General features: G+C 45.8%; 1 long non-coding RNA gene across 1 annotated transcript in view; it reads right to left on the bottom strand.

Annotated features, from left to right (window-relative positions):
- Nucleotides 1-384: 384 nt before the first annotated feature.
- LOC146833657 (uncharacterized) overlaps nt 385-18,268 on the bottom strand; it is a 50,271-nt gene continuing 32,387 nt past the window's right edge. Inside the window, exon 3 of the long non-coding RNA XR_014960261.1 lies at nt 385-941. This is a non-coding gene — a long non-coding RNA (uncharacterized LOC146833657). The remainder of the gene's footprint in view (nt 942-18,268) is intronic.

The following is an 18,268-nucleotide window of genomic DNA, read 5'->3' as shown; positions in this document are numbered from 1 at the left end:
CACCACCTAAAGATTCCTAATCCCAAACATCAAGGCACTCCACCCACTTGGTCGATGGACCAATTAGTTGGATTGGTTGATGGTGATTTAGAACCAGCTAAAACACATTTTAAGACTCAGAATCCTTTATTCTCTTTATCGAAGAACCACAAACACATAATTTCTGTTAATCAAATATTTGTTTATCTAAATATTGTTTGTAAATAATTTTGACATTTATGATTAATCAAAGTTTAGAAGTTTAGAAATTTAGTCAAGTAATACAGATCGCAGGACATTTATATTGACCTATTCTTGCTATCTGGGTTTTCTCTAATTCATTTGGCTCTGCATAACCGAATTTAGCTGTTAATTGTCCAAATAAAGCAGGCCAAAGCTCAAAGTCCAAAGTTCTTTGCTCCGCACGTTACAGTCCCAAAGATTCCCAAAGGACCAGAAATCGTGCAAGCATCTGTCATCGCCTGTGGGGTCAAAGAGGGTGTGCAGTCATCGAAACTGCCGAATGCCAGCATAGATGTCAGGAAAATGGGTAATGGGAGATGCCCCTCCTATTCTACTGCTCTTTTTATAATAAATTTCGGGATAACATGAAACATTTGTAGGCGACGGAAGTCTGTGATTGGCTGATTGGAAAACATACGATTTTTATTCTATGAGGTTCCCATGGATTTTGCTGGTTCATTTCCGTAGCCGAAGTAGCCCTTATTCAACAATGTTTAAGGTTTGATTGCATGTCCCAATTGTTCATTTAGACCAGTTTTTACTGACTGAAGCTTGGCAGTCCACCAAGATCCTATCCTTGACCGAGGACATGGTGCACAGGGGTTGTCAGGAAGTTCACGGAGCCATCCGAGTCTGCGCAGTAGGCATCGGGGTCACGAGACGGTGGCCACTTCTGAACTCGATTTCGGTCGCCATTTTAGGGTAGGCCCAAATGTCAACTAAAGCGAAACAAACACAAAAGGATAATTAATACAAAGAAATAATGATTCTAATGTTAAACCCTCACTAATCCCTTTATATATTCATATTTTCCTAGCATATAGCGACATTTAAAGCGATAATACTCACCATTAGGATCCAAACAGGAACGCAAACATCACATAAGCAACATAAATCATGCGATATCTATTACCACATGTACTACTATTAATATGCGTACATATTTTAGTTATTAAGATTATTTTGCCATGCAAATAGCAATATCCCACGTGAAATTGGTGTATGTAAATGGTTGATTTAGTACAACACAGCAATCCGTCAGTAAAATTATAATCAGTAGGTTATATAGTTAGTCTTTTCATGCAAAATAGAGGCGGTATACAAAATGTTGTTCTACTTGCTCCATCAATACAATGAAAAGAGAAAGGGAGCAAGGACACACCCTTGTCTGATACCCCTAGAAACCTCAAAACTTGAGGTGCACAGCCCATCCATCCCATCTCTTACTCGTGCAGTCAGAAATGAGTACAGTTGCGACAAATGAGAATTATATCAATAGGGGCACCCATTTCAATCATAGTTCCCCATAGTTTGGTGTGATTAACGCAATCCAATGTACAGCTTAAATCTGCAAGGCAAAGAGGAATATGTTCCCTCTTGGCTAGCGTATATTTATCAATAAGAAGATTTAGGTTAATACACTATTCCACCGCTCCAATATCCCTCCTAAAACCGTATTGAGAGTCTGTTGAAACATGATTATCCGCTGCCCATGTCTCCAGCCTATCTAATACAATTCTCCCCATTATATTAACAGACGAGTCCAGAAGGGCTATAGGGCAGTAGCATTGAACATCCCCTCTGTCACCTTTTTTAAAAATTGAGACAATTATACTATCCGTCCACGTACATGGGACACATCCCTGGGCTGGCGCGTTACAGACCTTAGGTATAATTAGGACCCATATCGGTACTTTAGACAAGTCTACCGGGACCCCATCGGGTCCTGGGGCTTTACCAGAAGCAGTTTTATTGATTGCAAGATTGACCTCCTCCAGGGAAACCAGATGCAGAGGGATAAATGCCTTAAGGGAGGATTCCCCTGCAATCTTATTTCCACCATTGAAGATTTTTTCAAAATGTGTTTGCCAATCATTTGGAGCTATTAATGTTTCTACCCTTGGATCTAAATCATCTACAGAAAAGGTGAAATGATCACCTTCCAGAATAATAACGGATCCCTAGCACTCGCCTCCTGATTCAGATTAGCCCATGCCTGCTCTTGCATATTTTTCTTTCTTCGTGTTGGAGCTTCGTTATATGTTAGTCTAAGCCATTTGACCTCCAGTCTATTTCTAGGGGTCAGTTGTAAAGTTGTATTTTTTATTTTGGTTAGCCCATGTGCATTCATGGTCAAACCATCCTATGTTCTGCTTCTTAATATCCTTATTAACCCTTTTTAGATTAGAGGCTATAGCCATTGTGACTTTTCCAAATGCTGCCACAACCGTATCAGGTGAGGATTCAACAGTGGTACAAACAAAAAAACTTTCCCTGTTAGCTTTTACCACTTTTTCCAAAAGGGATTTTTCGTTTAATACTTATTCCAATTTTCCTTGCTACAGCAATATTGGGTACTAATAGTGTATATTCGCGTTCCGTTCATTTGATACTTATAGTCAAAGTAAGTGAGGCATGGCCACTGAAATTAGTAAATTCTGTAAAAATTGACATCATGCTATTTAATGACATTATAATATAATTAAATGATCAATACACGATAAATATCCATTTCCTTGAAAGGTAGGTTTTGATGTTTTAATAATTTGGATAGTTATGATATTATGTCTTCGTGTTCTGTATAAGAATTAGTTTTATAGTATCAATCTTTTTTTAAATAATGTGCATTGCTATTTCTTCTGTCTTGCTACCAGCTCCACAGGGTAATCGTACCCTCAATGGATGACAGCACTCACGGGGGCGAGTTCCAAAGTCTTTATTCACCAAATGAACTCAGGGCACACAGACGTGTTTCGGCAACTGCCTTCTTCGATGTTTGCACGAAACGCCGGAGCCGCCATTTTTTATATATGCATTTCCTGTACACAAACATTGTCAATTTCTGGGTAATAAAAACAATGAAAAGGATCAATTAAACATGACAATGCTTACTAAGCATAGCGAATTCCGCCATCTTACAATGTCTATATCGGAACCCGGGTATGGTGGATATACATAATAGGGAAAAAGGTCTATATATATAGACATATGTTCGGTTAAACTGCCTTGTGAGGCAACAATAGGCCTCCCAGGAGGGTTCATGATGTCTTTGTAAACCTTAGGCAGGTAGTAAAATGTGGGAATAACAGGATTCAGACATCTCAGGAATAGATGTTCCTCCAGTTCCATCATATTCCTTTTGTACCAGGAGGAAATCATTAGATGATAATCAGTAATGCTCTGTTTATACACTTGCTCATTTGTCTTATCATAGCAACGAACATCTGCCAGTTGACGATTCACCTCAGCCTTGTACTGTTCTTGTGTCAATAAAACTATATTGCCCCCTTTATCCGACGGTTTGCAGATAAGAGAGCTGTCTTGGCACAAGTCATTCAGCGCTAGTTGTTGTTGCTTAGAAAAGTTTGTTGTTCTCTTCTGATATTTATTGTCACCCAGTAAGCTTACCAGATCTTTTATAACAGATTTCGAAAAGGTGTCAATAGCGTCTGTTAGCATCTGTGGGAGAAATACAGAGGCTGGTTTGAATGGACTCAAATCCCCGCTTTGCTGGACTTCCAATTGAGCTAATAGTTGAGTGGGGCCCATAGTTACATCTGCCGTCTCTGCTGCCTCTCTTCGTAAACTTTCCAACAGGCTGGTGTACAGGGAGCCGGAATATATATATGTGAGCAAGACTCTGTGTGAGTTGAAACGCGTAATGGCGACTGCTAAATAAAATAACCTCAAAGGATTCCTGTGGTCCGTGTCCGTGAATTCCCGCCAGTAATTGGAGCGTGACGGTGTATGCAATACATACATATATATATATATATATATATATATATATATATATATATATATATATATATATATATATATATATATATTACCTACTGGCGGTCGCCAGTAGGTAGTTATAGTTAGGACCCCTTTTCCATAGGAAATCCGCAACATTCTATTTTGAATAACTTTGGCGCCGGTCGACGAATCCTCGCGAATTTTTCAAAATAGGTGGGGCGCTATGCTCCGCTCCTACCCTGAAAGTCTCGGGGGGATTCGTCAAGCGGGGGCTGAGATAAAAGGGGGGTCCCAAAACGCGTTTTTCCCATGCATTTTTCCATAGGACCTTTAGACAGGGCTACAGCCCGAACGGCTGAACAGATTTACTTGAAATTTGTCAGAGAGGTAGTCCTCAGGTCAAGGAAGTGCCTTTTGTAGGTTTGGTGTAAATCTGTTTGGTAGATTCTGAGAAAATAGCCTTTAAATCAATATATATATCTGAGCCAGCTTACGGTGCGCTTACGGTACGCTTACCGTACGCGTACGGTGGCGTGCGTGAGCGCGATTCTGATTGGCTCTTCGATCTTAGTAAACATTCGAATCGGCAGAAACCCGGAAGCGGCGGCCGCCATTTTCTCTCTCGCACTGAGAGTTACATTGTAAAATAAAGTCAAAAATCATATAAAGGGGCTGTAAAGACAACTCCCACACACATAGCCATGTTGAGGGAGTCCCCAAAGACCCCCCAAGGGCAAAAATGCAATTTTTATTTTTTCGCTAATTTCGCCGATTACGCTTACCGTACGCGTACGGTAAAAAAATGGAAATAAAAAAAACACTATCCACACTCACCCCACTCCCTGTGCTTTTGGTGGCTGAAGGCCACCAAATGTACAGGGCTTATTAGAGGTGACAAAAACTAAATATTGTAAACAAAAATAATAAAAGAAAAAATTATCCACACTCTCTCCACCCCGTCTGCAAATGGTGCCCGAAGGGCACCATTTGTGCATGGCTTATAAAAATTACGAAAAATTAAAATATTACCGTGCACGGAACGAACTGCGTTAAGTGGGCGCGCACGCCACGAATGGCGTAAAGTAACTTAGCATTTAAAAAACCGTACAAATTCACTGAAAAAACCATAGGTTTCACACACGTTATAGTTAGGAATTAGCATTTAAAAAACCTTGCAAATTCAATGAAAAAACCATAGGTTTCACACATGTTATAGTTAGCGGAAATTTTACTGATAAAAAACCAGTGAAATTGCCCCGTTATAGTTAGTGCTGGCAACTATAACTCACGCGACCGCAATCTTCTGCTGATGACATATGTGTCTTTATGAAAAAAAAATATTTGTAATATATGTATAGCTAAAAATGTATGGAAGAAGACATGGGCAAATAAGTGTCTAAATACAGTATTAGCATCAGCAGAGGATTGCGGTCGCGTGAGTTATAGTTGCCAGCACTAACTATAACGGGGCAATTTCACTGGTTTTTTATCAGTAAAATTTCCGCTAACTATAACATGTGTGAAACCTATGGTTTTTTCATTGAATATATATATATATATATATATATATATATATATATATATATATATATATATATATATATATATATCAAAAACCAAGGCCCCTCAAGGGAAGAAGAACCAGGCACACACTCAGGATCGCTTTTGGCAGCAGATTTAATTGGTAGTGGCATAATGCATTTCGGATTGATTCCTTCGTCAGATGCCTTCCCAGTAAAAGAATACTGCTGGAATCCAATTTAAATAGTGCCTGCTTCGCTACGATAGGCTGAAGAAACACGGTGTTCGTGGCAGGGATTAGAGAAACGGTAAGTACCTTCCCCCATGTGGGTGGTGCTCTTATTCCCACCAGTCACACCATAGTCACAGGCATATCTGCTGTTCCCACAATCCATCACCCTGTCGCCTCCAGACTCCTTGGAAGTCTCGTACTGGAGTATTAGGTCGCAGGAGAACGGCGGCGCTGCAGCGTTTCAAGTCCATTGAAAAAACACCAACTTTGCCACTTTCGCTGCAGCGCTGCTTGTAGGGTGGGGCGCCCTGGTGCATAGTGGCCACGCACCGACATATCAAAAACCAAGGCCCCTCAAGGGAAGAAGAACCAGGCACACACTCAGGATCGCTTCTGGCAGCAGATTTAATTGGTAGTGGCATAATGCATTTCGGATTGATTCCTTCGTCAGATGCCTTTCCAGTAAAAGAATACTGCTGGAATCCAATTTAAATAGTGCCTGCTTCGCTACGATAGGCTGAAGACACACGGTGTTCGTGGCAGGGATTTGAGAAACTGTAAATACCTTCCCCCATGTGGGTGGTGCTCTTATTCCCACCAGTCACACCCTAGTCACAGGCATATCTGCTGTTCCCACAATCCATCATCCTGCCGCCTCCAGACTCCTTGGAAGTCCCGTACTGGAGTATTAGGTCGCAGGAGAAGGGCGGCACTGCAGCGTTTCAAGTCCATTGAAAAAACACCAACTTTGCCACTTTCGCTGCAGCGCTGCTTGTAGGGTGGGGCGCCCTGGTGCATAGTGGCCACGCACCGACATATCAAAAACCAAGGCCCCTCAAGGGAAGAAGAACCAGGCACACACTCAGGATTGCTTCTGGCAGCAGATTTAATTGGTAGTGGCATAATGCATTTCGGATTGATTCCTTCGTTAGATGCCTTTCCAGTAAAAGAATACTGCTGGAATCCAATTTAAATAGTGCCTGCTTCGCTACGATAGGCTGAAGACACACGGTGTTCGTGGCAGGGATTCGAGAAACGGTAAGTGCCTTCCCCCATGTGGGTGGTGCTCTTATTCCCACCAGTCACACCCTAGTCACAGGCATATCTGCTGTTCCCACAATCCATCACCCTGCCGCCTCCAGACTCCTTGGAATTCCCGTACTGGAGTATTAGGTCGCAGGAGAACGGCGGCGCTGCAGCGTTTCAAGTCCATTGAAAAAACACCAACTTTGCCACTTTCGCTGCAGCGCTGCTTGTAGGGTGGGGCGCCCTGGTGCGTAGTGGCCACGCACCGACATATCAAAAACCAAGGCCCCTCAAGGGAAGAAGAACCAGGCACACACTCAGGATCGCTTCTGGCAGCAGATTTAATTGGTAGTGGCATAATGCATTTCGGATTGATTCCTTCGTCAGATGCCTTTCCAGTAAAAGAATACTGCTGGAATCCAATTTAAATAGTGCCTGCTTCGCTACGATAGGCTGAAGACACACGGTGTTCGTGGCAGGGATTCGAGAAACGGTAAGTACCTTCACCCATGTGGGTGGTGCTCTTATTCCCACCAGTCACACCCTAGTCACAGGCATATCTGCTGTTCCCACAATCCATCACCCTGCCGCCTCCAGACTCCTTGGAATTCCCGTACTGGAGTATTAGGTCGCAGGAGAACAGCGGCGCTGCAGCGTTTCAAGTCCATTGAAAAAACACCAACTTTGCCACTTTCGCTGCAGCGCTGCTTGTAGGGTGGGGCGCCCTGGTGCATAGTGGCCACGCACCGACATATCAAAAACCAAGGCCCCTCAAGGGAAGAAGAACCAGGCACACACTCAGGATCGCTTCTGGCAGCAGATTTAATTGGTAGTGGCATAATGCTTTCGGATTGATTCCTTCGTCAGATGCCTTTCCAGTAAAAGAATACTGCTGGAATCCAATTTAAATAGTGCCTGCTTCGCTACGATAGGCTGAAGACACACGGTGTTCGTGGCAGGGATTCGAGAAACGGTAAGTACCTTCCCCCATGTGGGTGGTGCTCTTATTCCCACCAGTCACAGGCATATCTGCTGTTCCCACAATCCATCACCCTGCCGCCTCCAGACTCCTTGGAAGTCCCGTACTGGAGTATTGAGATAACTATAACTCGCGCGACCGCCACTCTATCACAAGGATGATGTCATCAGTGATGTCATGAGTGATGCCACTGACCATGTCATGAGTGATGTAATATGTGACGTCATGAGCAGAGGATTGCGGGCGCGTGAGTTATAGTTATCTCAACTAACTATAACGGGGGAATTTCATTGGTTTTTTACGAGTGAAATATCCACCTAACTATAACATGTGTGAAACCTATGGTTTTTTAAGTGAATATATATATATATATATATATACATTGATCATAGGGCATCCAGGGGAGGACTGTCCCTGTAGTCAAACATTCATCAAGGGAGTGCGTCCGCTTGCACCACTTGTGCTTCCCTGCGTCCCTGAACATTCAGGTGTCTGTGTGAGGGTCCAATGATGAAGCAAGCCACGGGTGGTACCTGTGGGTGATGGTTGTGGTGAGATTTGCACTCATGCAAATAAATTAAAATTGAGGAAATCTATTCTCTTGGAGTGCGGTGAATTCTTATTCCTTGGTGATAAATTGTATTGTATTGTATTGTATAAAGATTTATATAGCGCGGAGAAACTGTAACCCTACGGGTATCCAGGCGCTCTGACCAGATAAGATGTTTTATCGCGCGAGAAAGGAAGATCAGGGACTTCAAGCTACTGGGAAAAGGCAGGTCTTAAGGCCCCTTCTGAAATCTGTCAATGACTGCGTCTGCCTAAGAGCGGGTGGGAGTGCATTCCAGCTTTGAGCTCCGACCACCCTAAAAGCCCTCCCTCCTAGTCTAGCCCGTTTAAAGCTGGGCTGTACCAGCAGGTTGGCCCTGGATGACCGCAGCTGCCTTATGGGGGAGTACCGGGCAAATCTTTCCTGTAGTGGGATCGGGCCTGTTCCGTGAATTGCCTTATGCACCAAGCACAGAGATTTGAAAAGGACCCTCTCTCTAACAGGTAACCAATGTAGTTCCCTTAGTGCCTGGGTGGAGGATGAGTCGAAATTGCGACCGAGTGCCAGCTTGGCAGCAGCTGACTGCACTCTCTGTAGCCCCTGCAGAATGTGATGGGGGGCTCCGAGGTACAGAGAGTTACAGTAATCCAGTCTGCTGAGGATGACGCTTCTAACAACCATGTTGCGAGAGTCTATAGGCAACAATGGGAGAACACGGCGTAGGAGTCGTAGCAGGCCGAAGCAGGTGCTGGAGGTTTTCCTAGCCTGTGAGACCAACTGGAGGTTATTATCAAATAAAACCCCCAGGTTCCGTACAGTACTAGCTGGGGTCAGTGGAGCTGAGTCTGGTGTAAGCCTAAGTTCCACAGGAAGATTTTGGATCCGTTTCGATGGTGCATAGAGCAGCAATTCAGTTTTGTCTCCGTTAAACTGTAAACAGTTTTTCCGTAGCCAATCCATGGTCTGCCTCATGCAGCTTTGGAACTGCTCCAGAGGAACTGCCTGTTTGCCTTCCAGGGAGAAGGCCAGTTGGGTGTCGTCCGCATAGTTTATCAGCTCCACCCCGAACGCTTTAATGATGGAAAATAGCGGTTGTAGATAGATATTAAACAGGATGGGGCTGATACTAGATCCCTGTGGGACCCCAAATTCCACGGGTGTATTCTCTGAGACAAAAGGTCCCATAGTCACCATTTGGTGCCTTCCTGTTAAGTAGGAGTGAAGCCATTGTAATGCCTGGCCCTCCACCCCAACCTCCGTCAACCGTCCCAGCAGCATTTCATGATTCACGGTATTGAATGCGGCTGACAGATCTAGGAGCACCAGCACGGCGGTGCTCCCTGTGTCAGCCCGCATCCGCAGCGAGTCCATCATGGTGACTAGTGCAGACTCGGTTCCGTGACCAGGGCGGAAGCCGAACTGGTCCTTGTCCAGCAGACGATTTGTCTCGAGATAACTCGAGAGGGATCTGCTCACCGCCTTCTCCAAGATTTTAATTGGGAACGGGAGGAGAGAGATAGGCCGGAAGCTGGCGGGAACCGCTGGGTCCAATGTTGGTTTTTTAATGAGGGGGGAGACCGTGGCCTGTTTCCATCTGTCCGGGACCGTACCCTCTGCCAGCGACTGATTGCAAATCTGGCACAGCCAGGGGAAGGTCGGGTGGCCAAATAGCTCCCAAGCCTTCTGAGGCAGAGGGTCAAGGGGGGAGCCCGATGAAATGCTATGTGCAGTTTTAAGAAACGACTCGTCCGAAAAAGGTGGAAAGTTAGTTAGAGAGCAATCCCTGCCTGACTTCTCACGGGTCGTTCCTTTCCCTGAACCGTCGGCCATTCTATCTGTGGCCCTAAAGAGATCCGTTATCTTCGTCACCTTACCCTTGAAATAGGTGGCGATCTCATCACATAACCTCTTGGAGGGTATAACTTTATTTTCAAGGCAGCTTGGGGCAGATAGGGATTTCACTATTCTAAAAAGTTCCCTCGCCCCATTTGGGGCAAGCGCTATGGATTCAGCGTAGAAGCTCGCTTTACGGTCCAGGATAAGTTGCTTATATCTACTCTGTGCAGATTTCAGCGCTATTTTATCCCTGGCAAGTAGCCCCTTCCTCCATTTCCTTTCGACCCGCCTACACAGCTGTTTTAGCTGTCGCAGATCGTCATCATACCAGGGCGCTGATGGCCTGCTCCTAACTCTTATCATTTTTTTCGGGATTAGCAGGTCCAGCTCATTGGTTATGAACTTATGGTAGGCATTATAGTTTGCCTCCACCGATCTGGAGGCTGAGAAAAGGCTAACTGTGGGAGGGGTCAGCAGAATTCCAGTTTTAGTCAATTTAACCCAGTTTCTGCCCTCCCTGTATGTTGCCGTGGTTTCAGGTTGTGAGGATATAGCTGTTAGTAATACTTTAAACTGGATGCAGTAATGGTCTGTCCAAATAAGCGGGTGAATGTTTGAAAGCTCAACCTCCGCCTTATTGGCATACAAAAGATCCAGTAAATGACCTTTTTGGTGAGTGGGGGATGTGACTAATTGGTGAAGATCAAGGCCATAACAGGTGGACGTTAGGTCCCGCAGCTGGTTTTTAGTGCTTGCGTCCTCCCGCCAGTTAAAATCACCTAAGACAATCATTTTAGAGTGTGTGAGTGCTAAATTGGTGATTAAATTCAGGAGAGGTTGCATTGGGGTGTGCAGCCCCGGGGGGCGATAACAGAGCAGACCTGTAAGCAAGTTCCCTCTGTCACCTTGTAGAGAGAAAGCCATTGCTTCAATCCCCTCAAGCCCTTCCATTTGTAGCAAGGTCGGACATAAACTCTCCCTGCAAATTAGTCCTACCCCACCACCCTTAACCCCTTGTCTGGGTTTATGTAGAAACTTAAAACCCTCCGGACAGGCGGAGGCAATCTCCACTACTGCATCTATCCTGGCCCAAGTTTCGGTGAGGAAAAGCGCATCTAATCGCAGATTATCTAGTAATAACGCAATTTCAATGTGATGCTTAACTAGAGATCTGCAGTTCAGCAAAGCGCAGTTGAGGGTACTCGGCTCCTTTATGCGTCTATTACCTGTTCTGATTCCTAAGTTGGGGGGTTGTGTGGCACTCATATTCTGAGTGGGTACCGTATGACCCACCCTACCCCCTATCTCCAGGAGCTGTAATCTAGTATAACGGTGTTGTCCCTCGGCGTCGCCCGCAAGGTCCTGGGTCGTCCTGTGCTCGTCCGAGGCGCGGACGGGCGCAGACGGGCTTGCCTCTGGCGCGCCATCGGCGCGCCCGCTGCGCGCGTGCGCTGCGCGCTGGCATGTGGCCTCTTTTATGTCCTGCCCCCTTGAGAACCTAGTGCCCCTAGCAGTATGGCGCCCGGCTACAGCCTTCCTGCCTGTCCCAAGATGGCGCCTGACACGGTGTAGGGCGAGGGGAGTCCCGCTTAAGCAGCAGGTGAGAGGGATGTAATTTTAAGTGCAAGTATGCGGATGTACACAAAAAGGATAAAACCGTTTTTTAAAAATACATATACACATAATATACACAATTAATCACAGTTAAAAACGAGATCGGATCTATGTCAAAATACGTCCCGTGTGAGCTCAGTGCAAAACGGCAGTAATTAGCAGCAAGGATGGCAGTATTTCAAGAATATCTTAGCATCGACTGCCCCCGAGACAGCCTCTCGGCAACTCAGCAGAGTATGTCTCGTCAATTAGGCCTGCGCGCTGGCATGTGGCCTCTTTTATGTCCTGCCCCCTTGAGAACCTAGTGCCCCTAGCAGTATGGCGCCCGGCTACAGCCTTCCTGCCTGTCCCAAGATGGCGCCTGACACGGTGTAGGGCGAGGGGAGTCCCGCTTAAGCAGCAGGTGAGAGGGATGTAATTTTAAGTGCAAGTATGCGGATGTACACAAAAAGGATAAAACCGTTTTTTAAAAATACATATACACATAATATACACAATTAATCACAGTTAAAAACGAGATCGGATCTATGTCAAAATACGTCCTGTGTGAGCTCAGTGCAAAACGGCAGTAATTAGCAGCAAGGATGGCAGTATTTCAAGAATATCTTAGCATCGACTGCCCCCGAGACAGCCTCTCGGCAACTCAGCAGAGTATGTCTCGTCAATTAGGCCTGCGCGCTGGCATGTGGCCTCTTTTATGTCCTGCCCCCTTGAGAACCTAGTGCCCCTAGCAGTATGGCGCCCGGCTACAGCCTTCCTGCCTGTCCCAAGATGGCGCCTGACACGGTGTAGGGCGAGGGGAGTCCCGCTTAAGCAGCAGGTGAGAGGGATGTAATTTTAAGTGCAAGTATGCGGATGTACACAAAAAGGATAAAACCGTTTTTTAAAAATACATATACACATAATATACACAATTAATCACAGTTAAAAACGAGATCGGATCTATGTCAAAATACGTCCCGTGTGAGCTCAGTGCAAAACGGCAGTAATTAGCAGCAAGGATGGCGGTATTTCAAGAATATCTTAGCATCGACTGCCCCCGAGACAGCCTCTCGGCAACTCAGCAGAGTATGTCTCGTCAATATGTATAGATAGATAGATAGATAGATAGATAGATAGATAGATAGATAGATAGATAGATAGATAGATAGATAGATAGATAGATAGATAGATAGATAGATAGATAGATAGATAGATAGATAGATAGATAGATACAAGTATCTGCATGTAGGAAAGTAAGATCTGCTTTTATGCTTACTCCCACTTTTTGCCTGGTGCTATGCTGTTTCTGACTAGTCTGACTGGGATCCGGCTAATCAGGACCCCAGTCTCTGTGCTTTCTCCCTTAAATTGGTTATGGTAAGTACTTAGGTACATCCTAGATTGGATACTAATGTACCCTTTTAAGTCCCTAGTATATGGTACTGAGGTACCCAGGGCATAGGTACATCAGGGGTCCCCCCCATGGGCTGAAGCATGTATTTTGCCACCCATGGGAGACCACTCAAACTGTAACTACAGGCCTGCCAATGCAGCCTGTGTAGCTGGTGTTAGCATCACTTACGAAATATATAGGTTTCCCTATATCTAAAGTCACTGCACTTAAAACCTATAAGTCACCCCTAAAGCAGGCCTTTAAATCCTGAAGGCAGGGTGCTCGGTTCAAAGTGTGATGGTGCCCCTGCATGAGCAGGACACCCCACAACCTTCGGAGTTCATTGTCCCGGGTTGTTAGTGCATCCGCCATTACAATACATAGAGTGGCCATGCATCATTCTGCAATGACCATCTCTAAACTGGCCATAACAAACCCTATCATATTTAGTATCAAACATGTTGGAATCATACCCCCACACCGTAAACGGTGTGGGAGGTATGATTCCATGCACTGTAAAGCTCCTCCGGGAGACCCTCAGTGCTCCTAGTACCAGTTTTCTAGACTCGTACAGCACAGCAGGCTGCTGCCGACCAGAGACAGGATACTGCCCTCATGCTGCTGAGCCAAGCTCGAGCAGGAGAAGGTAGAACAATAGGTATCCTGTCACAGAGTGGTGTGAACACCTACCAGACAGGGTTTAGGGAACTGGGGCCGGGTGGGGTGCCCTCCTTGCATAGTCCAGTTGAAACCAGCTCAGGGAGCCGTTGGCTCCTGCTCTGGTGCGGAACTGGACAAAGGACATGGGAGTATCCTCCCCACTGTCCGACCCCTCCCCTGGGAGGAAACCCTGAATCGTCCCAACCCATTCCTTAGTGTGCTTAAGGGTTTACCTGTAGGTGTGTCCCTAGATTTGTCATGGCACAAGATTCATTTCAAGGCACTACTTCTTGTTCGACCGTCTGGGCACTCTAGACTTCACTCTGGGCCTCAAGACTGCAACTAGGAAGACTCCTCCTGCACCTGGTCTCCTCGCCCTGCTCGTCAGCTGCAACATCCATGCCTGTGCACCATACTGAAACCTTCTAAGGCCTGTGGACATCCAAGACACCTGAAGGAATCTCCCTTGAAGTGAAGGAGTCACTTCCCTGCATCTGCAGGCACCACAACTAAGCTGACCCGTCTGCTGATCCTGGACTCCCACGGACTCTGAAAGGCTCAGAAAAGCAGGTGGTGGTTCTTCACATCCCTCTAGGCCTGCCCTGTCCTTTCACCGAGTTTGAGGCCAGTATCCCTTCTTGGAGCCGCATCAACCGAACCCCTGTGCACCGCATCTACTTGCCGTTGCAAAGGCTTGTTGGCCTCCTTCCTCCAAGATCTTCAGGCTCCCAGAAGCCCCAACCTCAAGCATCTCCTGTGACCAAGATCTTCATCCTCACTGCATCACTTGCACCATGGGCCTGCATCTTTGGTGAGCTGCTAGAGGTCCTCTTGCGACTTCAGTGCTTCCGGGCTGTGTGTCCTGTTGAGGCTCTTCCTTGATTTCTGTGTGCTTCCCTGATTGCTTGGGGCCTGCCCTGACTCCCTTGCTTGTGAGAGTCCCCTGGACCTTGCTGGTCGCGACATTGCACCTTTTTCTATTACTACGTTGGTTGCCATTGCTAAGGCTTGTTAGTGCCCCTGACGGACACTGACACTTTGGCTCTTGACATCCAACATGGGGCAGCTCGTAAACGGCACTTGATCTTACACAGCATCGCCTGGTCCTCACAGCTGCAGCTCCAAGGTCACCGTCATTTCCCCTGCAACAGCCGTCATCGGTGGGCATTCGTCTTCCGTACCTCCTGGTCACTCCTGAGTGGCATAGACTCTGTCCCCTCTGCTTGCAGGTACTTCTCATCTTGAATCCACCTTTGGGTTTGACTGGACACTTACACTTGAAATCCTCTATTCAGTTTGATGGCGGTTTCCAGCGCCACTTCACACCTACGCACCCGGCTTCCTTGGTGTAAGTATCCTGGTTCCTAGGGTATCTACATAGGGGTGGCTCTCCAACCTTCTGTCTCCCTCAGGGTTTCTTCAGGGTCCACTGGGAAGGGTACTTCTTCTTTAAAATTGCAACTGTGACTTACCCATTGACTTGCATTGAGCCAGCCGTCATGTTCCCACTCTGCACACAACCTCCGTAGGGTTCCTAGTTACTTACCTCGGGTGGTTCCTTGGGTCCCCGGCACTTCTACATCTTCTGGGTATAGTCTTGACTCGAGTCGTGGGCCGCATTCCCCTATTTTAGTATATGGTTTGGTGTCCCCCTGGTGACCACTGTGTATTTGTGCTACTTAACTGTTTCTCTTGCAAAGTATTGTGTTTATTGTGTATATCTCTGGATAGGAGATTTCTTTATGTGTTAGTGATTTTCTTATAATAAATACATATTTTTTATAAATAGACTGTGTGGTTCTTTTTCACTTAATCTATACCAATAAGATTATGCTCTGGTAAAAGAAGCTGCTTTACACTCTTTCTGGACTAAGCCTGTAGCCTTATGGCTAGAGCGGTGAGCGAGAGAACCAGGTTTAAATTTCGGCAACAACGCTCAACATCCTGTGATTCTGGGCAAATCACTTAATCTCCCCCTGCCTAACAAAAATGAATGTGTCCTCATGTAACGAAACTGGTGCTCATGTAAAGCGCTCTGATACCCGATGTCTCAGGTCTAGTTCGCACTATATAAAACTCTAACAGCTACCACTTGAAGAGCTTTCTAAGGTTGTCTAAGACCACTAAAATCACCACAAAGGTTGTTTGGATTAGTGCAGGGTGTCCACTTACATAAGTGTATACCATATAATAAGCCATCTTCTCACACTGCCTATCCAAGAAATGTGGTGTGGGCACTAATTTACCTGCATGCAAGGGGCGTAACAAATGCCCCTGCAGCCCCCGCAGCCTAGTACCCTGTCAGAAGAGCTCCTGAGTGTGGTCAGAGGGGGCCCTCTTCATGTACTGTGCAGGTAGGCCCCCTCAAGTTTCGTTATGCCGCTGCTGCATGCCATACGCTCACTTGCTTGGGATACATAAAAAAATTCATGCACTTCATAGAAAGAGCCTTTCTGGAGAACTGGGTTTCCACTCTCATCTGTACGTTTGTGATTGTAGTTTGGAAAGCTGAGGGCCTACACACAGAAAAACGTCTTACTCCTTCTGATGTTTTATGGCAAAATATAGGTCAGCAACGAGCAGAAATAGGCAAAATAAAGGTCAGAAACAGGCAGAATTAAGGTCAGCAAGGAGCAGAAAGAGGCAAAAATAAAGGTGAGAAATGAGCAGAAATAGGCAAAATAATGATCAGAAGGGAGCAGAAAGAGGCAGAATAAGGGTCAGAAATGTGCAGAAAGAGGCAAAATAAAGGTGATAAACATGCAGAAATAGGCAGAATAAAGGTGTTAAACTAGCAGATAGAGGCAAAATAACGGTCAGAAATTAGCAGAAACAGGCAGAATAAAGGTCAGAAACGAGCAGAAAGAGGCAAAATAAAGGTGATAAGCTAGCAGAAAGAGGCAAAATAAAGGTAAGAAAGGAGCAGAAAGAGCCAACATAGAGGTCAGAAACGAACAGAAAGAAGTAGAATAAAGACCAGAAAGAAGCAGAAAGAGGGGGGGAAAAGCCACTAATGAGCATAAAGAGGCAAAATAAAGGTGAGAAATGAACAGAAAGCACTCACGCAACAATAGGGTTTTTTGGCCCCTAATGACCCTCAGCAGCCTAGGGGACAGGGGGGATACTCCACTAAGGCAGAGGAGCATCACCCTATTGCTCGCTGAGCAGTTTCTACGCTATGAGGCTGGGTTAGGGCGGGGCAGTGCTGGGGTCACAGGGGGAGGAGTGGTTTCCACACTCCAAGTGGGCATGACTGTTTGGCCAGCCGTAATGGGCCGGCCAAAGAGTCATTTGCACTTTGCTTCTTCCCACCAGGCTGTCATGCACAGCCTGATGAACATGCACAGGCTCCCTGTACCAGTCTGAGCGCCAAACCACGGCACTCAGGCCAATCACAACGCTGGATTGAAGTGTTGTGATTAGCTATGGGGAGCGGTAAGATAAGTGTCATGAATGATGTAATATGTGAGGTCATAAGCAGTGCATTGCCGGGGCGTAAGTTATAGTTAGCTCAGGTAACTATAACTGCTGAATTTCTATGGTTCTGTACGAGTGAAATCTGAGCTTAACTATAACGTCCCTGTAACCTTTGGGTTTTTTCAGCATATATATATATATTTTTTTATTTTTTTTGCATTAATTTAGGATAGAGAAAATTAAATCTGAGCTTACTTTGAAGTGCTTCTGACCCCTCAAAACCCAGCACTTCTCCTATTGTTGCTTATGTTGAAGTGGGAATTCCAAATCTAAGCCCTCCAAAGTCCAATACTTTCCCTACTTTTGCTCAGGTTGGCATGGCAAAGGTAAATCTGAACCATCCCAAGTCCAATAGTTTCCCTATTGTGGCCCACTTTAAGATGGAAATACTAAATATGATCCCTACAAACTCCAACATTTTTCTTACTGTTGCTTAGGTTGGAGTGGGACTAGTAAATCAAAGCCCTCCAATGGCCAACAATTTCCCTACGGTTGCTCAGGTTGGAGTTCGAATAGTAAATCTGATCCATCCAAAATCCAGCACATACCCTACTGTTGCTTATGCTAGAGTGGAAATAGTAAATCTAATCACTCCAAAAATGCACACTTTCTGTACTGTTGCTTATATTGGACTAGGAATTATAACTCTGACCCCTTCCCGGGAGGCAGTTCCTACGGCATAGGCAACTTCTCACAGACTGCCGCAGGCAGTGGCGTGGAATCGATACGGAGCCCCCCACGCACCCGGTCATCCATGCGATACTGCAGATGGGGTCAGGTCGCCATCTTGTCACTTGGATCTACAAAGCGGTACGGACCCTGCGGAGTCCTACGCTGGCGCCCCTTAGAGAATGCTGGGAAGATGACTTCCAAAGGCCTCTACATGACAAGGAGTGGACCAGGGCCCTGGAATACACTAAAAAAATAATTAACGGTTTAAGATCATACAGTTGCATATACTACACAGGGCGTATCTCACCCCCGAAAAGCTGCAGAAATATTTCCCTGACGGTGAGTTCGGTTGCCCCAGATGCC

This window comes from Triturus cristatus, chromosome 4_2 (assembly GCF_964204655.1).
Source record: "Triturus cristatus chromosome 4_2, aTriCri1.1, whole genome shotgun sequence".
Taxonomy (NCBI): domain Eukaryota; kingdom Metazoa; phylum Chordata; class Amphibia; order Caudata; family Salamandridae; genus Triturus; species Triturus cristatus.
This window is presented reverse-complemented; position numbering and strand designations above follow the sequence as displayed.